At 38.4% G+C, this 20,237-nt stretch overlaps 48 pseudogenes; all 48 read right to left on the bottom strand.

The window, feature by feature from the left end:
* Positions 1 to 110: 110 nt before the first annotated feature.
* On the bottom strand, positions 111 to 229 carry LOC149596570 (5S ribosomal RNA; annotated as a pseudogene).
* Positions 230 to 367: 138 nt separating this feature from the next.
* Positions 368 to 486, bottom strand: LOC149596569 (5S ribosomal RNA; annotated as a pseudogene).
* Positions 487 to 847: 361 nt separating this feature from the next.
* Positions 848 to 966, bottom strand: LOC149596568 (5S ribosomal RNA; annotated as a pseudogene).
* Positions 967 to 1,326: 360 nt separating this feature from the next.
* LOC149596567 (5S ribosomal RNA) lies at positions 1,327 to 1,445 on the bottom strand (annotated as a pseudogene).
* A 138-nt stretch (positions 1,446 to 1,583) lies between these two features.
* LOC149596566 (5S ribosomal RNA) lies at positions 1,584 to 1,702 on the bottom strand (annotated as a pseudogene).
* A 137-nt stretch (positions 1,703 to 1,839) lies between these two features.
* LOC149596565 (5S ribosomal RNA) lies at positions 1,840 to 1,958 on the bottom strand (annotated as a pseudogene).
* Positions 1,959 to 2,319: 361 nt separating this feature from the next.
* On the bottom strand, positions 2,320 to 2,438 carry LOC149596564 (5S ribosomal RNA; annotated as a pseudogene).
* A 360-nt stretch (positions 2,439 to 2,798) lies between these two features.
* Positions 2,799 to 2,917, bottom strand: LOC149596563 (5S ribosomal RNA; annotated as a pseudogene).
* A 138-nt stretch (positions 2,918 to 3,055) lies between these two features.
* On the bottom strand, positions 3,056 to 3,174 carry LOC149596562 (5S ribosomal RNA; annotated as a pseudogene).
* Positions 3,175 to 3,535: 361 nt separating this feature from the next.
* LOC149596561 (5S ribosomal RNA) lies at positions 3,536 to 3,654 on the bottom strand (annotated as a pseudogene).
* A 360-nt stretch (positions 3,655 to 4,014) lies between these two features.
* LOC149596560 (5S ribosomal RNA) lies at positions 4,015 to 4,133 on the bottom strand (annotated as a pseudogene).
* A 138-nt stretch (positions 4,134 to 4,271) lies between these two features.
* LOC149596559 (5S ribosomal RNA) lies at positions 4,272 to 4,390 on the bottom strand (annotated as a pseudogene).
* Positions 4,391 to 4,527: 137 nt separating this feature from the next.
* LOC149596558 (5S ribosomal RNA) lies at positions 4,528 to 4,646 on the bottom strand (annotated as a pseudogene).
* Positions 4,647 to 5,007: 361 nt separating this feature from the next.
* LOC149596557 (5S ribosomal RNA) lies at positions 5,008 to 5,126 on the bottom strand (annotated as a pseudogene).
* Positions 5,127 to 5,486: 360 nt separating this feature from the next.
* Positions 5,487 to 5,605, bottom strand: LOC149596556 (5S ribosomal RNA; annotated as a pseudogene).
* Positions 5,606 to 5,743: 138 nt separating this feature from the next.
* Positions 5,744 to 5,862, bottom strand: LOC149596555 (5S ribosomal RNA; annotated as a pseudogene).
* Positions 5,863 to 6,224: 362 nt separating this feature from the next.
* LOC149596554 (5S ribosomal RNA) lies at positions 6,225 to 6,343 on the bottom strand (annotated as a pseudogene).
* Positions 6,344 to 6,943: 600 nt separating this feature from the next.
* On the bottom strand, positions 6,944 to 7,062 carry LOC149596553 (5S ribosomal RNA; annotated as a pseudogene).
* A 137-nt stretch (positions 7,063 to 7,199) lies between these two features.
* On the bottom strand, positions 7,200 to 7,318 carry LOC149596552 (5S ribosomal RNA; annotated as a pseudogene).
* A 362-nt stretch (positions 7,319 to 7,680) lies between these two features.
* Positions 7,681 to 7,799, bottom strand: LOC149596551 (5S ribosomal RNA; annotated as a pseudogene).
* A 601-nt stretch (positions 7,800 to 8,400) lies between these two features.
* LOC149596550 (5S ribosomal RNA) lies at positions 8,401 to 8,519 on the bottom strand (annotated as a pseudogene).
* A 137-nt stretch (positions 8,520 to 8,656) lies between these two features.
* On the bottom strand, positions 8,657 to 8,775 carry LOC149596549 (5S ribosomal RNA; annotated as a pseudogene).
* A 362-nt stretch (positions 8,776 to 9,137) lies between these two features.
* On the bottom strand, positions 9,138 to 9,256 carry LOC149596548 (5S ribosomal RNA; annotated as a pseudogene).
* A 600-nt stretch (positions 9,257 to 9,856) lies between these two features.
* LOC149596547 (5S ribosomal RNA) lies at positions 9,857 to 9,975 on the bottom strand (annotated as a pseudogene).
* Positions 9,976 to 10,112: 137 nt separating this feature from the next.
* LOC149596546 (5S ribosomal RNA) lies at positions 10,113 to 10,231 on the bottom strand (annotated as a pseudogene).
* Positions 10,232 to 10,592: 361 nt separating this feature from the next.
* On the bottom strand, positions 10,593 to 10,711 carry LOC149596545 (5S ribosomal RNA; annotated as a pseudogene).
* A 139-nt stretch (positions 10,712 to 10,850) lies between these two features.
* Positions 10,851 to 10,969, bottom strand: LOC149596544 (5S ribosomal RNA; annotated as a pseudogene).
* Positions 10,970 to 11,331: 362 nt separating this feature from the next.
* On the bottom strand, positions 11,332 to 11,450 carry LOC149596543 (5S ribosomal RNA; annotated as a pseudogene).
* Positions 11,451 to 12,035: 585 nt separating this feature from the next.
* Positions 12,036 to 12,154, bottom strand: LOC149596542 (5S ribosomal RNA; annotated as a pseudogene).
* A 138-nt stretch (positions 12,155 to 12,292) lies between these two features.
* On the bottom strand, positions 12,293 to 12,411 carry LOC149596541 (5S ribosomal RNA; annotated as a pseudogene).
* A 136-nt stretch (positions 12,412 to 12,547) lies between these two features.
* Positions 12,548 to 12,666, bottom strand: LOC149596540 (5S ribosomal RNA; annotated as a pseudogene).
* A 360-nt stretch (positions 12,667 to 13,026) lies between these two features.
* LOC149596539 (5S ribosomal RNA) lies at positions 13,027 to 13,144 on the bottom strand (annotated as a pseudogene).
* A 138-nt stretch (positions 13,145 to 13,282) lies between these two features.
* LOC149596538 (5S ribosomal RNA) lies at positions 13,283 to 13,401 on the bottom strand (annotated as a pseudogene).
* Positions 13,402 to 14,001: 600 nt separating this feature from the next.
* LOC149596537 (5S ribosomal RNA) lies at positions 14,002 to 14,120 on the bottom strand (annotated as a pseudogene).
* Positions 14,121 to 14,257: 137 nt separating this feature from the next.
* LOC149596536 (5S ribosomal RNA) lies at positions 14,258 to 14,376 on the bottom strand (annotated as a pseudogene).
* A 600-nt stretch (positions 14,377 to 14,976) lies between these two features.
* Positions 14,977 to 15,095, bottom strand: LOC149596535 (5S ribosomal RNA; annotated as a pseudogene).
* Positions 15,096 to 15,232: 137 nt separating this feature from the next.
* On the bottom strand, positions 15,233 to 15,351 carry LOC149596534 (5S ribosomal RNA; annotated as a pseudogene).
* Positions 15,352 to 15,713: 362 nt separating this feature from the next.
* Positions 15,714 to 15,832, bottom strand: LOC149596533 (5S ribosomal RNA; annotated as a pseudogene).
* Positions 15,833 to 16,194: 362 nt separating this feature from the next.
* On the bottom strand, positions 16,195 to 16,313 carry LOC149596532 (5S ribosomal RNA; annotated as a pseudogene).
* Positions 16,314 to 16,436: 123 nt separating this feature from the next.
* LOC149596531 (5S ribosomal RNA) lies at positions 16,437 to 16,539 on the bottom strand (annotated as a pseudogene).
* A 137-nt stretch (positions 16,540 to 16,676) lies between these two features.
* On the bottom strand, positions 16,677 to 16,795 carry LOC149596530 (5S ribosomal RNA; annotated as a pseudogene).
* Positions 16,796 to 17,157: 362 nt separating this feature from the next.
* Positions 17,158 to 17,276, bottom strand: LOC149596529 (5S ribosomal RNA; annotated as a pseudogene).
* A 361-nt stretch (positions 17,277 to 17,637) lies between these two features.
* On the bottom strand, positions 17,638 to 17,756 carry LOC149596528 (5S ribosomal RNA; annotated as a pseudogene).
* Positions 17,757 to 18,118: 362 nt separating this feature from the next.
* LOC149596527 (5S ribosomal RNA) lies at positions 18,119 to 18,237 on the bottom strand (annotated as a pseudogene).
* A 362-nt stretch (positions 18,238 to 18,599) lies between these two features.
* On the bottom strand, positions 18,600 to 18,718 carry LOC149596526 (5S ribosomal RNA; annotated as a pseudogene).
* Positions 18,719 to 19,079: 361 nt separating this feature from the next.
* On the bottom strand, positions 19,080 to 19,198 carry LOC149596525 (5S ribosomal RNA; annotated as a pseudogene).
* Positions 19,199 to 19,559: 361 nt separating this feature from the next.
* LOC149596524 (5S ribosomal RNA) lies at positions 19,560 to 19,678 on the bottom strand (annotated as a pseudogene).
* Positions 19,679 to 20,040: 362 nt separating this feature from the next.
* LOC149596523 (5S ribosomal RNA) lies at positions 20,041 to 20,159 on the bottom strand (annotated as a pseudogene).
* Positions 20,160 to 20,237: the final 78 nt, after the last annotated feature.

Genomic DNA, 20,237 nt, shown 5'->3' with positions numbered 1-20,237 from the left:
AATTAAGTGAGACAAATTAACCTTCATCTTTTTCAAACAATAACAAAAAAGAAAATATATTTGCTTTTTTCATATCTATTAAAATTTAAAAGAGGAAAAAAAAGTGAGAAAGCCAACGGCACGCAGTGTTCCTAAGTGGTCTCCCTCCCAAGTAATGACTGCGCTCGACGCTGCTTAACTTCGGTTATCGGACGAGAACCGGTGTATTCAGCGTGATATGGCCGTTGCCGAGAGTGCTAGATAATAATTCGAATTTAAATTAAGTGAGACAAATTAACCTTCATCTTTTTCAAACAATAACAAAAAAGAAAATATGTTTGCTTTTTTCATATCTATTGGAATTTAAAAGAGGAAAAAAAAGTGAAAAAGTTAACGGCACGCAGTGTTCCTAAGTGGTCGCCCTCCCAAGTACTGACTTCGCTCGACGCGGCTTAACTTCGGTTATCGGACGAGAACCGGTGTATTCAGCGTGATATGGCCGTTGCCGAGAGAGCTAGTTAATAATTTGAATTTAATTAACCTTCATCTTTATAAAACAATAACAAAAAGAAGATATGTTTGCTTTTTTCATATCTGGTGGAATTTAAAAGAGGAAACAAAAGTGAAAAAGCAAACGGCACGCAGTATTCCCAAGTACTGTATGCGCTCGACGCTGCTTTACTTCGGTGATCGGACGTGAACCGGTGTTTTCAGCGTGATATGGCCGTTGCCGAGAGTGCTAGTTAATAATTCGAATTTAAATTAAGTGAGACAAATTAACCTTCATCATTTTAAAACAATAACAAAAAGAAAACGTGTTTGCTTTTTTCATATCTATTAAAATTTAAAAGAGGAAAAAAAGTGAAAAAGCCAACGGCACGCAGTGTTCCTAAGTGGTCTCCCTCCCAAGTAATGACTGCGCTCGACGCTGCTTAACTTCGGTTATCGGACGAGAATCGGTGTATTCAGCGTGATATGGCCGTTGCCGAGAGTGAAAGTTAATAATTGAATTTAATTAACTTTCATCTTTATAAAACAATAACAAAAAGAAGATATGTTTGCTTTTTTCATATCTGGTGGAATTTGAAAGAGGAAACAAAAGTGAAAAAGCAAACGGCACGCAGTATTCCCAAGTACTGACTGCGCTCGACGCTGCTAACGTCGGCGATCGGACGAGAACCGGTGTTCTCAGAGTGATATGGCCGTTGCCGAGAGTGCTAGATATTAATTCGAATTTAAATTAAGTGAGACAAATTAACCTTCATCTTTTTCAAACAATAACAAAAAGAAAATATGTTTGCTTTTTTCATATCTATTGGAATTTAAAAGAGAAAAAAAAAGTGAAAAAGCTAACGGCACGCAGTGTTCCTAAGTGGTCGCCCTCCCAAGTACTGACTGCGCTCGACGCTGCTTAACTTCGGTTATCGGACGAGAACCGGTGTATTCAGCGTGATATGGCCGTTGCCGAGAGTGCTAGATAATAATTCGAATTTAAATTAAGTGAGACAAATTAACCTTCATCTTTTTCAAACAATAACAAAAAAGAAAATATATTTCCTTTTTTCATATCTATTAAAATTTAAAAGAGGAAAAAAAAGTGAAAAAGCCAACGGCACGCAGTGTTCCTAAGTGGTCTCCCTCCCAAGTAATGACTGCGCTCGACGCTGCTTAACTTCGGTTATCGGACGAGAACCGGTGTATTCAGCGTGATATGGCCGTTGCCGAGAGTGCTAGATAATAATTCGAATTTAAATTAAGTGAGACAAATTAACCTTCATCTTTTTCAAACAATAACAAAAAAGAAAATATGTTTGCTTTTTTCATATCTATTGGAATTTAAAAGAGGAAAAAAAGTGAAAAAGTTAACGGCACGCAGTGTTCCTAAGTGGTCGCCCTCCCAAGTACTGACTGCGCTCGACGCGGCTTAACTTCGGTTATCGGACGAGAACCGGTGTATTCAGCGTGATATGGCCGTTGCCGAGAGAGCTAGTTAATAATTTGAATTTAATTAACCTTCATCTTTATAAAACAATAACAAAAAGAAGATATGTTTGCTTTTTTCATATCTGGTGGAATTTAAAAGAGGAAACAAAAGTGAAAAAGCAAACGGCACGCAGTATTCCCAAGTACTGTATGCGCTCGACGCTGCTTTACTTCGGTGATCGGACGTGAACCGGTGTTTTCAGCGTGATATGGCCGTTGCCGAGAGTGCTAGTTAATAATTCGAATTTAAATTAAGTGAGACAAATTAACCTTCATCATTTTAAAACAATAACAAAAAGAAAACGTGTTTGCTTTTTTCATATCTATTAAAATTTAAAAGAGGAAAAAAAGTGAAAAAGCCAACGGCACGCAGTGTTCCTAAGTGGTCTCCCTCCCAAGTAATGACTGCGCTCGACGCTGCTTAACTTCGGTTATCGGACGAGAATCGGTGTATTCAGCGTGATATGGCCGTTGCCGAGAGTGCTAGTTAATAATTGAATTTAATTAACTTTCATCTTTATAAAACAATAACAAAAAGAAGATATGTTTGCTTTTTTCATATCTGGTGGAATTTGAAAGAGGAAACAAAAGTGAAAAAGCAAACGGCACGCAGTATTCCCAAGTACTGACTGCGCTCGACGCTGCTAACGTCGGCGATCGGACGAGAACCGGTGTTCTCAGCGTGATATGGCCGTTGCCGAGAGTGCTAGATAATAATTCGAATTTAAATTAAGTGAGACAAATTAACCTTCATCTTTTTCAAACAATAACAAAAAGAAAATATGTTTGCTTTTTTCATATCTATTGGAATTTAAAAGAGAAAAAAAAAGTGAAAAAGCTAACGGCACGCAGTGTTCCTAAGTGGTCGCCCTCCCAAGTACTGACTGCGCTCGACGCTGCTTAACTTCGGTTATCGGACGAGAACCGGTGTATTCAGCGTGATATGGCCGTTGCCGAGAGTGCTAGATAATAATTCGAATTTAAATTAAGTGAGACAAATTAACCTTCATCTTTTTCAAACAATAACAAAAAAGAAAATATATTTCCTTTTTTCATATCTATTAAAATTTAAAAGAGGAAAAAAAAGTGAAAAAGTTAACGGCACGCAGTGTTCCTAAGTGGTCGCCCTCCCAAGTACTGACTGCGCTCGACGCGGCTTAACTTCGGTTATCGGACGAGAACCGGTGTATTCAGCGTGATATGGCCGTTGCCGAGAGAGCTAGTTAATAATTTGAATTTAATTAACCTTCATCTTTATAAAACAATAACAAAAAGAAGATATGTTTGCTTTTTTCATATCTGGTGGAATTTAAAAGAGGAAACAAAAGTGAAAAAGCAAACGGCACGCAGTATTCCCAAGTACTGTATGCGCTCGACGCTGCTTTACTTCGGTGATCGGACGTGAACCGGTGTTTTCAGCGTGATATGGCCGTTGCCGAGAGTGCTAGTTAATAATTCGAATTTAAATTAAGTGAGACAAATTAACCTTCATCATTTTAAAACAATAACAAAAAGAAAACGTGTTTGCTTTTTTCATATCTATTAAAATTTAAAAGAGGAAAAAAAGTGAAAAAGCCAACGGCACGCAATGTTCCTAAGTGGTCTCCCTCCCAAGTAATGACTGCGCTCGACGCTGCTTAACTTCGGTTATCGGACGAGAATCGGTGTATTCAGCGTGATATGGCCGTTGCCGAGAGTGAAAGTTAATAATTGAATTTAATTAACTTTCATCTTTATAAAACAATAACAAAAAGAAGATATGTTTGCTTTTTTCATATCTGGTGGAATTTGAAAGAGGAAACAAAAGTGAAAAAGCAAACGGCACGCAGTATTCCCAAGTACTGACTGCGCTCGACGCTGCTAACGTCGGCGATCGGACGAGAACCGGTGTTCTCAGAGTGATATGGCCGTTGCCGAGAGTGCTAGATATTAATTCGAATTTAAATTAAGTGAGACAAATTAACCTTCATCTTTTTCAAACAATAACAAAAAGAAAATATGTTTGCTTTTTTCATATCTATTGGAATTTAAAAGAGAAAAAAAAAGTGAAAAAGCTAACGGCACGCAGTGTTCCTAAGTGGTCGCCCTCCCAAGTACTGACTGCGCTCGACGCTGCTTAACTTCGGTTATCGGACGAGAACCGGTGTATTCAGCGTGATATGGCCGTTGCCGAGAGTGCTAGATAATAATTCGAATTTAAATTAAGTGAGACAAATTAACCTTCATCTTTTTCAAACAATAACAAAAAAGAAAATATATTTCCTTTTTTCATATCTATTAAAATTTAAAAGAGGAAAAAAAAGTGAAAAAGCCAACGGCACGCAGTGTTCCTAAGTGGTCTCCCTCCCAAGTAATGACTGCGCTCGACGCTGCTTAACTTCGGTTATCGGACGAGAACCGGTGTATTCAGCGTGATATGGCCGTTGCCGAGAGTGCTAGATAATAATTCGAATTTAAATTAAGTGAGACAAATTAACCTTCATCTTTTTCAAACAATAACAAAAAAGAAAATATGTTTGCTTTTTTCATATCTATTGGAATTTAAAAGAGGAAAAAAAGTGAAAAAGTTAACGGCACGCAGTGTTCCTAAGTGGTCGCCCTCCCAAGTACTGACTGCGCTCGACGCGGCTTAACTTCGGTTATCGGACGAGAACCGGTGTATTCAGCGTGATATGGCCGTTGCCGAGAGAGCTAGTTAATAATTTGAATTTAATTAACCTTCATCTTTATAAAACAATAACAAAAAGAAGATATGTTTGCTTTTTTCATATCTGGTGGAATTTAAAAGAGGAAACAAAAGTGAAAAAGCAAACGGCACGCAGTATTCCCAAGTACTGTATGCGCTCGACGCTGCTTTACTTCGGTGATCGGACGTGAACCGGTGTTTTCAGCGTGATATGGCCGTTGCCGAGAGTGCTAGTTAATAATTCGAATTTAAATTAAGTGAGACAAATTAACCTTCATCATTTTAAAACAATAACAAAAAGAAAACGTGTTTGCTTTTTTCATATCTATTAAAATTTAAAAGAGGAAAAAAAGTGAAAAAGCCAACGGCACGCAGTGTTCCTAAGTGGTCTCCCTCCCAAGTAATGACTGCGCTCGACGCTGCTTAACTTCGGTTATCGGACGAGAATCGGTGTATTCAGCGTGATATGGCCGTTGCCGAGAGTGCTAGTTAATAATTGAATTTAATTAACTTTCATCTTTATAAAACAATAACAAAAAGAAGATATGTTTGCTTTTTTCATATCTGGTGGAATTTGAAAGAGGAAACAAAAGTGAAAAAGCAAACGGCACGCAGTATTCCCAAGTACTGACTGCGCTCGACGCTGCTAACGTCGGCGATCGGACGAGAACCGGTGTTCTCAGCGTGATATGGCCGTTGCCGAGAGTGCTAGATAATAATTCGAATTTAAATTAAGTGAGACAAATTAACCTTCATCTTTTTCAAACAATAACAAAAAGAAAATATGTTTGCTTTTTTCATATCTATTGGAATTTAAAAGAGAAAAAAAAAGTGAAAAAGCTAACGGCACGCAGTGTTCCTAAGTGGTCGCCCTCCCAAGTACTGACTGCGCTCGACGCTGCTTAACTTCGGTTATCGGACGAGAACCGGTGTATTCAGCGTGATATGGCCGTTGCCGAGAGTGCTAGATAATAATTCGAATTTAAATTAAGTGAGACAAATTAACCTTCATCTTTTTCAAACAATAACAAAAAAGAAAATATATTTCCTTTTTTCATATCTATTAAAATTTAAAAGAGGAAAAAAAAGTGAAAAAGTTAACGGCACGCAGTGTTCCTAAGTGGTCGCCCTCCCAAGTACTGACTGCGCTCGACGCGGCTTAACTTCGGTTATCGGACGAGAACCGGTGTATTCAGCGTGATATGGCCGTTGCCGAGAGAGCTAGTTAATAATTTGAATTTAATTAACCTTCATCTTTATAAAACAATAACAAAAAGAAGATATGTTTGCTTTTTTCATATCTGGTGGAATTTAAAAGAGGAAACAAAAGTGAAAAAGCAAACGGCACGCAGTATTCCCAAGTACTGTATGCGCTCGACGCTGCTTTACTTCGGTGATCGGACGTGAACCGGTGTTTTCAGCGTGATATGGCCGTTGCCGAGAGTGCTAGTTAATAATTCGAATTTAAATTAAGTGAGACAAATTAACCTTCATCTTTTTCAAACAATAACAAAAAGAAAATATGTTTGCTTTTTTCATATCTATTGGAATTTAAAAGAGAAAACAAAAGTGAAAAAGCTAACGGCACGCAGTGTTCCTAAGTGGTCGCCCTCCCAAGTACTGACTGCGCTCGACGCTGCTTAACTTCGGTTATCGGACGAGAACCGGTGTATTCAGCGTGATATGGCCGTTGCCGAGAGTGCTAGTTAATAATTTGAATTTAATTAACTTTCATCTTTATAAAACAATAACTAAAAGAAGATTTGTTTGCTTTTTTCATATCTGGTGGAATTTGAAAGAGGAAACTAAAGTGAAAAAAGCAAACGGCACGCAGTATTCCCAAGTACTGACTGCGCTCGACGCTGCTTACGTCGGCGATCGGACGAGAACCGGTGTTCTCAGCGTGATATGGCCGTTGCCGAGAGTGCTAGATAATAATTCGAATTTAAATTAAGTGAGACAAATTAACCTTCATCTTTTTCAAACAATAACAAAAAGAAAATATGTTTGCTTTTTTCATATCTATTGGAATTTAAAAGAGGAAAAAAAGTGAAAAAGCAAACGGCACGCAGTATTCCCAAGTACTGACTGCGCTCGACGCTGCTAACGTCGGCGATCGGACGAGAACCGGTGTTCTCAGCGTGATATGGCCGTTGCCGAGAGTGCTAGATAATAATTCGAATTTAAATTAAGTGAGACAAGTTAACCTTCATCTTTTTCAAACAATAACAAAAAGATAATATGTTTGCTTTTTTCATATCTATTGGAATTTAAAAGAGAAAAAAAAAGTGAAAAAGCTAACGGCACGCAGTGTTCCTAAGTGGTCGCCCTCCCAAGTACTGACTGCGCTCGAAGCTGCTTAACTTCGGTTATCTAACGAGATCCGGTGTGTTCAGCGTGATATGGCCGTTGCCGAGAGTGCTAGTTAATAATTCGAATTTAAATTAAGTGAGACAAATTAACCTTCATCATTTTAAAACAATAACAAAAAGAAAACATGTTTGCTTTTTTCATATCTATTAAAATTTAAAAGAGGAAAAAAAAGTGAAAAAGCCAACGGCACGCAGTGTTCCTAAGTGGTCTCCCTCCCAAGTAGTGACTGCGCTCGACGCTGCTTAACTTCGGTTATCTGACGAGAACCGGTGTATTCAGCGTGATATGGCCGTTGCCGAGAGTGCTAGTTAATAATTTGAATTTAATTAACTTTCATCTTTATAAAACAATAACTAAAGGAAGATTTGTTTGCTTTTTTCATATCTGGTGGAATTTGAAAGAGGAAACAAAAGTGAGAAAAGCAAACGGCACGCAGTATTCCCAAGTACTGACTGCGCTCGACGCTGCTAACGTCGGCGATCGGACGAGATCCGGTGTTCTCAGCGTGATATGGCCGTTGCCGAGAGTGCTAGATAATAATTCGAATTTAAATTAAGTGAGACAAATTAACCTTCATCTTTTTCAAACAATAACAAAAAGAAAATATGTTTGCTTTTTTCATATCTATTGGAATTTAAAAGAGAAAAAAAAAGTGAAAAAGCTAACGGCACGCAGTGTTCCTAAGTGGTCGCCCTCCCAAGTACTGACTGCGCTCGACGCTGCTTAACTTCGGTTATCGGACGAGAACCGGTGTATTCAGCGTGATATGGCCGTTGCCGAGAGTGCTAGTTAATAATTTGAATTTAATTAACTTTCATCTTTATAAAACAATAACTAAAAGAAGATTTGTTTGCTTTTTTCATATCTGGTGGAATTTGAAAGAGGAAACTAAAGTGAAAAAAGCAAACGGCACGCAGTATTCCCAAGTACTGACTGCGCTCGACGCTGCTTACGTCGGCGATCGGACGAGAACCGGTGTTCTCAGCGTGATATGGCCGTTGCCGAGAGTGCTAGATAATAATTCGAATTTAAATTAAGTGAGACAAATTAACCTTCATCTTTTTCAAACAATAACAAAAAGAAAATATGTTTGCTTTTTTCATATCTATTGGAATTTAAAAGAGGAAAAAAAGTGAAAAAGCAAACGGCACGCAGTATTCCCAAGTACTGACTGCGCTCGACGCTGCTAACGTCGGCGATCGGACGAGAACCGGTGTTCTCAGCGTGATATGGCCGTTGCCGAGAGTGCTAGATAATATTTCGAATTTAAATTAAGTGAGACAAATTAACCTTCATCTTTTTCAAACAATAACAAAAAGAAAATATGTTTGCTTTTTTCATATCTATTGGAATTTAAAAGAGAAAAAAAAAAGTGAAAAAGCTAACGGCACGCAGTGTTCCTAAGTGGTCGCCCTCCCAAGTACTGACTGCGCTCGAAGCTGCTTAACTTCGGTTATCGGACGAGAACCGGTGTGTTCAGCGTGATATGGCCGTTGCCGAGAGTGCTAGTTAATAATTCGAATTTAAATTAAGTGAGACAAATTAACCTTCATCATTTTAAAACAATAACAAAAAGAAAACATGTTTGCTTTTTTCATATCTATTAAAATTTAAAAGAGGAAAAAAAAGTGAAAAAGCCAACGGCACGCAGTGTTCCTAAGTGGTCTCCCTCCCAAGTAGTGACTGCGCTCGACGCTGCTTAACTTCGGTTATCTGACGAGAACCGGTGTATTCAGCGTGATATGGCCGTTGCCGAGAGTGCTAGTTAATAATTTGAATTTAATTAACTTTCATCTTTATAAAACAATAACTAAAGGAAGATTTGTTTGCTTTTTTCATATCTGGTGGAATTTGAAAGAGGAAACAAAAGTGAGAAAAGCAAACGGCACGCAGTATTCCCAAGTACTGACTGCGCTCGACGCTGCTAACGTCGGCGATCGGACGAGATCCGGTGTTCTCAGCGTGATATGGCCGTTGCCGAGAGTGCTAGATAATAATTCGAATTTAAATTAAGTGAGACAAATTAACCTTCATCTTTTTCAAACAATAACAAAAAGAAAATATGTTTGCTTTTTTCATATCTATTGGAATTTAAAAGAGAAAACAAAAGTGAAAAAGCTAACGGCACGCAGTGTTCCTAAGTGGTCGCCCTCCCAAGTACTGACTGCGCTCGACGCTGCTTAACTTCGGTTATCGGACGAGAACCGGTGTATTCAGCGTGATATGGCCGTTGCCGAGAGTGCTAGTTAATAATTTGAATTTAATTAACTTTCATCTTTATAAAACAATAACTAAAAGAAGATTTGTTTGCTTTTTTCATATCTGGTGGAATTTGAAAGAGGAAACTAAAGTGAAAAAAGCAAACGGCACGCAGTATTCCCAAGTACTGACTGCGCTCGACGCTGCTTACGTCGGCGATCGGACGAGAACCGGTGTTCTCAGCGTGATATGGCCGTTGCCGAGAGTGCTAGATAATAATTCGAATTTAAATTAAGTGAGACAAATTAACCTTCATCTTTTTCAAACAATAACAAAAAGAAAATATGTTTGCTTTTTTCATATCTATTGGAATTTAAAAGAGGAAAAAAAGTGAAAAAGCAAACGGCACGCAGTATTCCCAAGTACTGACTGCGCTCGACGCTGCTAACGTCGGCGATCGGACGAGAACCGGTGTTCTCAGCGTGATATGGCCGTTGCCGAGAGTGCTAGATAATAATTCGAATTTAAATTAAGTGAGACAAGTTAACCTTCATCTTTTTCAAACAATAACAAAAAGATAATATGTTTGCTTTTTTCATATCTATTGGAATTTAAAAGAGAAAAAAAAAGTGAAAAAGCTAACGGCACGCAGTGTTCCTAAGTGGTCGCCCTCCCAAGTACTGACTGCGCTCGAAGCTGCTTAACTTCGGTTATCGGACGAGAACCGGTGTGTTCAGCGTGATATGGCCGTTGCCGAGAGTGCTAGTTAATAATTCGAATTTAAATTAAGTGAGACAAATTAACCTTCATCATTTTAAAACAATAACAAAAAGAAAACATGTTTGCTTTTTTCATATCTATTGGAATTTAAAAGAGAAAAAAAAAGTGAAAAAGCTAACGGCACGCAGTGTTCCTAAGTGGTCGCCCTCCCAAGTACTGACTGCGCTCGACGCTGCTTAACTTCGGTTATCGGACGAGAACCGGTGTATTCAGCGTGATATGGCCGTTGCCGAGAGTGCTAGTTAATAATTTGAATTTAATTAACTTTCATCTTTATAAAACAATAACTAAAAGAAGATTTGTTTGCTTTTTTCATATCTGGTGGAATTTGAAAGAGGAAACTAAAGTGAAAAAAGCAAACGGCACGCAGTATTCCCAAGTACTGACTGCGCTCGACGCTGCTTACGTCGGCGATCGGACGAGAACCGGTGTTCTCAGCGTGATATGGCCGTTGCCGAGAGTGCTAGATAATAATTCGAATTTAAATTAAGTGAGACAAATTAACCTTCATCTTTTTCAAACAATAACAAAAAGAAAATATGTTTGCTTTTTTCATATCTATTGGAATTTAAAAGAGGAAAAAAAGTGAAAAAGCTAACGGCACGCAGTGTTCCTAAGTGGTCGCCCTCCCAAGTACTGACTGCGCTCGAAGCTGCTTAACTTCGGTTATCGGACGAGAACCGGTGTGTTCAGCGTGATATGGCCGTTGCCGAGAGTGCTAGTTAATAATTCGAATTTAAATTAAGTGAGACAAATTAACCTTCATCATTTTAAAAAACAATAACAAAAAGAAAACATGTTTGCTTTTTTCATATCTATTAAAATTTAAAAGAGGAAAAAAAAGTGAAAAAGCCAACGGCACGCAGTGTTCCTAAGTGGTCTCCCTCCCAAGTAGTGACTGCGCTCGACGCTGCTTAACTTCGGTTTTCTGACGAGAACCGGTGTATTCAGCGTGATATGGCCGTTGCCGAGAGTGCTAGTTAATAATTTGAATTTAATTAACTTTCATCTTTATAAAACAATAACTAAAAGAAGATTTGTTTGCTTTTTTCATATCTGGTGGAATTTGAAAGAGGAAACAAAAGTGAAAAAAGCAAACGGCACGCAGTATTCCCAAGTACTGACTGCGCTCGACGCTGCTAACGTCGGCGATCGGACGAGATCCGGTGTTCTCAGCGTGATATGGCCGTTGCCGAGAGTGCTAGATAATAATTCGAATTTAAATTAAGTGAGACAAATTAACCTTCATCTTTTTCAAACAATAACAAAAAGAAAATATGTTTGCTTTTTTCATATCTATTGGAATTTAAAAGAGGAAAAAAAAGTGAAAAAGTTAACGGCAAGCAGTGTTCCTAAGTGGTCGCCCTCCCAAGTACTGACTGCGCTCGACGCTGCTTAACTTCGGTTATCGGACGAGAACCGGTGTATTCAGCGTGATATGGCCGTTGCCGAGAGTGCTAGTTAATAATTTGAATTTAATTAACCTTCATCTTTATAAAACAATAACAAAAAGAAGATATGTTTGCTTTTTTCATATCTGGTGGAATTTAAAAGAGGAAACAAAAGTGAAAAAGCAAACGGCACGCAGTATTCCCAAGTACTGTATGCGCTCGACGCTGCTTTACTTCGGTGATCGGACGTGAACCGGTGTTTTCAGCGTGATATGGCCGTTGCCGAGAGTGCTAGTTAATAATTTGAATTTAATTAACTTTCATCTTTATAAAACAATAACAAAAAGAAGATATGTTTGCTTTTTTCATATCTGGTGGAATTTGAAAGAGGAAACAAAAGTGAAAAAGCAAACGGCACGCAGTATTCCCAAGTACTGACTGCGCTCGACGCTGCTAACGTCGGCGATCGGACGAGAACCGGTGTTCTCAGCGTGATATGGCCGTTGCCGAGAGTGCTATTTAATTATTCGGATTTAAAATAAGTGAGACAAATTAACCTTCATCATTTTAAAACAAAAACAAAAAGAAAACCTGTTTGCTTTTTACATATCTATTAAAATTTAAAAGAGGAAAAAAAGTGAAAAAGCCAACGGCACGCAGTGTTCCTAAGTGGTCTCCCTCCCAAGTAATGACTGCGCTCGACGCTGCTTAACTTCGGTTATCGGACGAGAACCGGTGTATTCAGCGTGATATGGCCGTTGCCGAGAGTGCTAGATAATAATTCGAATTTAAATTAAGTGAGACAAATTAACCTTCATCTTTTTCAAACAATAACAAAAAAGAAAATATATTTGCTTTTTTCATATCTATTAAAATTTAAAAGAGGAAAAAAAAGTGAAAAAGCCAACGGCACGCAGTGTTCCTAAGTGGTCTCCCTCCCAAGTAATGACTGCGCTCGACGCTGCTTAACTTCGGTTATCGGACGAGAACCGGTGTATTCAGCGTGATATGGCCGTTGCCGAGAGTGCTAGATAATAATTCGAATTTAAATTAAGTGAGACAAATTAACCTTCATCATTTTAAAACAATAACAAAAAGAAAACGTGTTTGCTTTTTTCATATCTATTAAAATTTAAAAGAGGAAAAAAAGTGAAAAAGCCAACGGCACGCAGTGTTCCTAAGTGGTCTCCCTCCCAAGTAATGACTGCGCTCGACGCTGCTTAACTTCGGTTATCGGACGAGAATCGGTGTATTCAGCGTGATATGGCCGTTGCCGAGAGTGCTAGTTAATAATTGAATTTAATTAACTTTCATCTTTATAAAACAATAACAAAAAGAAGATATGTTTGCTTTTTTCATATCTGGTTGAATTTGAAAGAGGAAACAAAAGTGAAAAAGCAAACGGCACGCAGTATTCCCAAGTACTGACTGCGCTCGACGCTGCTAACGTCGGCGATCGGACGAGAACCGGTGTTCTCAGCGTGATATGGCCGTTGCCGAGAGTGCTAGATAATAATTCGAATTTAAATTAAGTGAGACAAATTAACCTTCATCTTTTTCAAACAATAACAAAAAGAAAATATGTTTGCTTTTTTCATATCTATTGGAATTTAAAAGAGAAAAAAAAAGTGAAAAAGCTAACGGCACGCAGTGTTCCTAAGTGGTCGCCCTCCCAAGTACTGACTGCGCTCGACGCTGCTTAACTTCGGTTATCGGACGAGAACCGGTGTATTCAGCGTGATATGGCCGTTGCAGAGAGTGCTAGTTAATAATTCGAATTTAAATTAAGTGAGACAAATTAACCTTCATCATTTTAAAACAATAACAAAAAGAAAACATGTTTGCTTTTTTCATATCTATTAAAATTTAAAAGAGGAAAAAAAAGTGAAAAAGCCAACGGCACGCAGTGTTCCTAAGTGGTCTCCCTCCCAAGTAATGACTGCGCTCGACGCTGGTTAACTTCGGTTATCGGACGAGAATCGGTGTATTCAGCGTGATATGGCCGTTGCCGAGAGTGCAAGTTAATAATTTGAATTTAATTAACTTTCATCTTTATAAAACAATAACTAAAAGAAGATTTGTTTGCTTTTTTCATATCTGGTGGAATTTGAAAGAGGAAACTAAAGTGAAAAAAGCAAACGGCACGCAGTATTCCCAAGTACTGACTGCGCTCGACGCTGCTAACGTCGGCGATCGGACGAGAACCGGTGTTCTCAGCGTGATATGGCCGTTGCCGAGAGTGCTAGATAATAATTCGAATTTAAATTAAGTGAGACAAATTAACCTTCACCTTTTTCAAACAATAACAAAAAGAAAATATGTTTGCTTTTTTCATATCTATTGGAATTTAAAAGAGGAAAAAAAGTGAAAAAGCAAACGGCACGCAGTATTCCCAAGTACTGACTGCGCTCGACGCTGCTAACGTCGGCGATCGGACGAGAACCGGTGTTCTCAGCGTGATATGGCCGTTGCCGAGAGTGCTAGATAATAATTCGAATTTAAATTAAGTGAGACAAGTTAACCTTCATCTTTTTCAAACAATAACAAAAAGAAAATATGTTTGCTTTTTTCATATCTATTGGAATTTAAAAGAGAAAAAAAAAGTGAAAAAGCTAACGGCACGCAGTGTTCCTAAGTGGTCGCCCTCCCAAGTACTGACTGCGCTCGACGCTGCTTAACTTCGGTTATCGGACGAGAACCGGTGTATTCAGCGTGATATGGCCGTTGCCGAGAGTGCTAGTTAATAATTCGAATTTAAATTAAGTGAGACAAATTAACCTTCATCATTTTAAAACAATAACAAAAAGAAAACATGTTTGCTTTTTTCATATCTATTAAAATTTAAAAGAGGAAAAAAAAGTGAAAAAGCCAACGGCACGCAGTGTTCCTAAGTGGTCTCCCTCCCAAGTAATGACTGCGCTCGACGCTGGTTAACTTCGGTTATCGGACGAGAATCGGTGTATTCAGCGTGATATGGCCGTTGCCGAGAGTGCAAGTTAATAATTTGAATTTAATTAACTTTCATCTTTATAAAACAATAACTAAAAGAAGATTTGTTTGCTTTTTTCATATCTGGTGGAATTTGAAAGAGGAAACTAAAGTGAAAAAAGCAAACGGCACGCAGTATTCCCAAGTACTGACTGCGCTCGACGCTGCTAACGTCGGCGATCGGACGAGAACCGGTGTTCTCAGCGTGATATGGCCGTTGCCGAGAGTGCTAGATAATAATTCGAATTTAAATTAAGTGAGACAAATTAACCTTCACCTTTTTCAAACAATAACAAAAAGAAAATATGTTTGCTTTTTTCATATCTATTGGAATTTAAAAGAGGAAAAAAAGTGAAAAAGCAAACGGCACGCAGTATTCCCAAGTACTGACTGCGCTCGACGCTGCTAACGTCGGCGATCGGACGAGAACCGGTGTTCTCAGCGTGATATGGCCGTTGCCGAGAGTGCTAGATAATAATTCGAATTTAAATTAAGTGAGACAAGTTAACCTTCATCTTTTTCAAACAATAACAAAAAGATAATATGTTTGCTTTTTTCATATCTATTGGAATTTAAAAGAGAAAAAAAAAGTGAAAAAGCTAACGGCACGCAGTGTTCCTAAGTGGTCGCCCTCCCAAGTACTGACTGCGCTCGAAGCTGCTTAACTTCGGTTATCGGACGAGAACCGGTGTGTTCAGCGTGATATGGCCGTTGCCGAGAGTGCTAGTTAATAATTCGAATTTAAATTAAGTGAGACAAATTAACCTTCATCATTTTAAAACAATAACAAAAAGAAAACATGTTTGCTTTTTTCATATCTATTAAAATTTAAAAGAGGAAAAAAAAGTGAAAAAGCCAACGGCACGCAGTGTTCCTAAGTGGTCTCCCTCCCAAGTAGTGACTGCGCTCGACGCTGCTTAACTTCGGTTATCTGACGAGAACCGGTGTATTCAGCGTGATATGGCCGTTGCCGAGAGTGCTAGTTAATAATTTGAATTTAATTAACTTTCATCTTTATAAAACAATAACTAAAGGAAGATTTGTTTGCTTTTTTCATATCTGGTGGAATTTGAAAGAGGAAACAAAAGTGAGAAAAGCAAACGGCACGCAGTATTCCCAAGTACTGACTGCGCTCGACGCTGCTAACGTCGGCGATCGGACGAGATCCGGTGTTCTCAGCGTGATATGGCCGTTGCCGAGAGTGCTAGATAATAATTCGAATTTAAATTAAGTGAGACAAATTAACCTTCATCTTTTTCAAACAATAACAAAAAGAAAATATGTTTGCTTTTTTCATATCTATTGGAATTTAAAAGAGAAAAAAAAAGTGAAAAAGCTAACGGCACGCAGTGTTCCTAAGTGGTCGCCCTCCCAAGTACTGACTGCGCTCGACGCTGCTTAACTTCGGTTATCGGACGAGAACCGGTGTATTCAGCGTGATATGGCCGTTGCCGAGAGTGCTAGTTAATAATTTGAATTTAATTAACTTTCATCTTTATAAAACAATAACTAAAAGAAGATTTGTTTGCTTTTTTCATATCTGGTGGAATTTGAAAGAGGAAACTAAAGTGAAAAAAGCAAACGGCACGCAGTATTCCCAAGTACTGACTGCGCTCGACGCTGCTAACGTCGGCGATCGGACGAGATCCGGTGTTCTCAGCGTGATATGGCCGTTGCCGAGAGTGCTAGATAATAATTCGAATTTAAATTAAGTGAGACAAATTAACCTTCATCTTTTTCAAACAATAACAAAAAGAAAATATGTTTGCTTTTTTCATATCTATTGGAATTTAAAAGAGGAAAAAAAAGTGAAAAAGTTAACGGCAAGCAGTGTTCCTAAGTGGTCGCCCTCCCAAGTACTGACTGCGCTCGACGCTGCTTAACTTCGGTTATCGGACGAGAACCGGTGTATTCAGCGTGATATGGCCGTTGCCGAGAGTGCTAGTTAATAATTTGAATTTAATTAACTTTCATCATTATAAAACAATAACAAAAAAGAAGATATGTTTGCTTTTTTCATATCTGGTGGAATTTGAAAGAGGAAACAAAAGTGAAAAAGCCAACGGCACGCAGTATTCCCAAGTACTGTATGCGCTCGACGCTGCTTAACTTCGGTGATCGGACGTGAACCGGTGTTTTCAGCGTGATATGGCCGTTGCCGAGAGTGCTAGTTAATAATTCGAATTTAAATTGAGTGAGACAAATTAACCTTCATCATTTTAAAACAATAACAAAAAGAAAACATGTTTGCTTTTTTCATATCTATTAAAATTTAAAAGAGGAAAAAAAAGTGAAAAAGCCAACGGCACGCAGTGTTCCTAAGTGGTCTCCCTCCCAAGTAGTGACTGCGCTCGACGCTGCTTAACTTCGGTTATCGGACGAGAACCGGTGAATTCAGCGTGATATGGCCGTTGCCGAGAGTGCTAGTTAATAATTTGAATTTCATTAACCTTCATCTTTATAAAACAATAACAAAAAGAAGATATGTTTGATTTTTTCATATCTGGTGGAATTTAAAAGAGGACACAAAAGTGAAAAAACAAACGGCACGCAGTATTCCCAAGTACTGTATGCGCTCGACGCTGCTTAACTTCGGTGATCGGACGTGAACCGGTGTTTTCAGCGTGATATGGCCGTTGCCGAGAGTGCTAGTTAATAATTCGAATTTAAATTAAGTGAGACAAATTAACCTTCATCATTTTAAAACAATAACAAAAAGAAAACATGTTTGCTTTTTTCATATCTCTTAAAATTTAAATGGGGAAGAAAAATTGAAAAAGCCAACGGCACGCAGTGTTCCTAAGTGGTCTCCCTCCCAAGTAGTGACTGCGCTCGACGCTGCTTAACTTCGGTTATCGGACGAGAGCCGGTGTATTCAGCGTGATATGGCCGTTGCCGAGAGTGCTAGTTAATAATTTGAATTTAATTAACTTTCATCATTATAAAACAATAACAAAAAGAAGATATGTTTGCTTTTTTCATATCTGGTAGAATTTGAAAGAGGAAACAAAAGTGAAAAAGCAAACGGCACGCAGTATTCCCAAGTACTGACTGCGCTCGACGCTGCTAACGTCGGCGATCGGACGAGAACCGGTGTTCTCAGCGTGATATGGCCGTTGCCGAGAGTGCTAGATAATAATTCGAATTTAAATTAAGTGAGACAAATTAACCTTCATCTTTTTCAAACAATAACAAAAAGAAAATATGTTTGCTTTTTTCATATCTATTGGAATTTAAAGGAGGAAAAAAAAGTGAAAAAGCTAACGGCACGCAGTGTTCCTAAGTGGTCGCCCTCCCAAGTACTGACTGCGCTCGACGCTGCTTAACTTTGGTTATCGGACGAGAACTGGTGTATTCAGCGTGATATGGCCGTTGCCGAGAGTGCTAGTTAATAATTTGAATTTAATTAACCTTCATCTTTATAAAACAATAACAAAAAGAAGATATGTTTCCTTTTTTCATATCTGGTGGAATTTAAAAGAGGAAACAAAAGTGAAAAAACAAACGGCACGCAGTATTCCCAAGTACTGTATGCGCTCGACGCTGCTTAACTTCGGTGATCGGACGTGATCCGGTGTTTTCAGCGTGATATGGCCGTTGCCGAGAGTGCTAGTTAATAATTCGAATTTAAATTAAGTGAGACAAATTAACCTTCATCATTTTAAAACAATAACAAAAAGAAAACATGTTTGCTTTTTTCATATCTATTAAAATTTAAATGGGGAAGAAAAATTGAAAAAGCCAACGGCACGCAGTGTTCCTAAGTGGCCTCCCTCCCAAGTAGTGACTGCGCTCGACGCTGCTTAACTTCGGTTATCGGACGAGAACCGGTGTATTCAGCGTGATATGGCCGTTGCCGAGAGTGCTAGTTAATAATTTGAATTTAATTAACCTTCATCTTTATAAAACAATAACAAAAAGAAGATATGTTTCCTTTTTTCATATCTGGTGGAATTTAAAAGAGGAAACAAAAGTGAAAAAACAAACGGCACGCAGTATTCCCAAGTACTGTATGCGCTCGACGCTGCTTAACTTCGGTGATCGGACGTGATCCGGTGTTTTCAGCGTGATATGGCCGTTGCCGAGAGTGCTAGTTAATAATTCGAATTTAAATTAAGTGAGACAAATTAACCTTCATCATTTTAAAACAATAACAAAAAGAAAACATGTTTGCTTTTTTCATATCTATTAAAATTTAAATGGGGAAGAAAAATTGAAAAAGCCAACGGCACGCAGTGTTCCTAAGTGGCCTCCCTCCCAAGTAGTGACTGCGCTCGACGCTGCTTAACTTCGGTTATCGGACGAGAACCGGTGTATTCAGCGTGATATGGCCGTTGCTGAGAGTGCTAGTTAATAATTTGAATTTAATTAACTTTCATCATTATAAAACAATAACAAAAAGAAGATATGTTTGCTTTTTTCATATCTGGTAGAATTTGAAAGAGGAAACAAAAGTGAAAAAGCAAACGGCACGCAGTATTCCCAAGTACTGACTGCGCTCGACGCTGCTAACGTCGGCGATCGGACGAGAACCGGTGTTGTCAGCGTGATATGGCCGTTGCCGAGAGTGCTAGATAATAATTCGAATTTAAATTAAGTGAGACAAATAAACCTTCATCTTTCTCAAACAATAACAAAAAGAAAATATGTTTGCTTTTTTCATATCTATTGGAATTTAAAAGAGGAAAAAAAAGTGAAAAAGTTAACGGCACGCAGTGTTCCTAAGTGGTCGCCCTCCCAAGTACTGACTGCGCTCGACGCTGCTTAACTTTGGTTATCGGACGAGAACTGGTGTATTCAGCGTGATATGGCCGTTGCCGAGAGTGCTAGTTAATAATTTGAATTTAATTAACCTTCATCTTTATAAAACAATAACAAAAAGAAGATATGTTTGCTTTTTTCATATCTGGTGGAATTTAAAAGAGGAAACAAAAGTGAAAAAACAAACGGCACGCAGTATTCCCAAGTACTGTATGCGCTCGACGCTGCTTAACTTCGGTGATCGGACGTGAACCGGTCTTTTCAGCGTGATATGGCCGTTGCCGAGAGTGCTAGATAATAATTCGAATTTAAATTAAGTGAGACAAATTAACCTTCATCTTTTTCAAACAATAACAAAAAGAAAATATGTTTGCTTTTTTCATATCTATTGGAATTTAAAGGAGGAAAAAAAAGTGAAAAACTAACGGCACGCAGTGTTCCTAAGTGGTCGCCCTCCCAAGTACTGACTGCGCTCGACGCTGCTTAACTTTGGTTATCGGACGAGAACTGGTGTATTCAGCGTGATATGGCCGTTGCCGAGAGTGCTAGTTAATAATTTGAATTTAATTAACCTTCATCTTTATAAAACAATAACAAAAAGAAGATATGTTTGCTTTTTTCATATCTGGTGGAATTTAAAAGAGGAAACAAAAGTGAAAAAACAAACGGCACGCAGTATTCCCAAGTACTGTATGCGCTCGACGCTGCTTAACTTCGGTGATCGGACGTGAACCGGTCTTTTCAGCGTGATATGGCCGTTGCCGAGAGTGCTAGTTAATAATTCGAATTTAAATTAAATGAGACAAATTAACCTTCATCATTTTAAAACAATAACAAAAAGAAAACATGTTTGCTTTTTTCATATCTATTAAAATTTAAAAGAGGAAAAAAAAGTGAAAAAGCCAACGCCACGCAGTGTTCCTAAGTGGTCTCCCTCCCAAGGAGTGACTGCGCTCGACGCTGCTTAACTTCGGTTATCGGACGAGAACCGGTGTACTCAGCGTGATATGGCCGTTGCCGAGAGTGCTAGTTAATAATGTGAATTTAATTAACCTTCATCTTTATAAAACAATAACAAAAAGAAGATATGTTTGCTT

Source organism: Phalangium opilio, unplaced genomic scaffold (genome assembly GCF_054372755.1).
Source record: "Phalangium opilio isolate 3A_F unplaced genomic scaffold, DU_Popi_V2 ptg000390l_1, whole genome shotgun sequence".
Taxonomy (NCBI): Eukaryota; Metazoa; Arthropoda; class Arachnida; order Opiliones; family Phalangiidae; genus Phalangium; species Phalangium opilio.
This window is presented reverse-complemented; position numbering and strand designations above follow the sequence as displayed.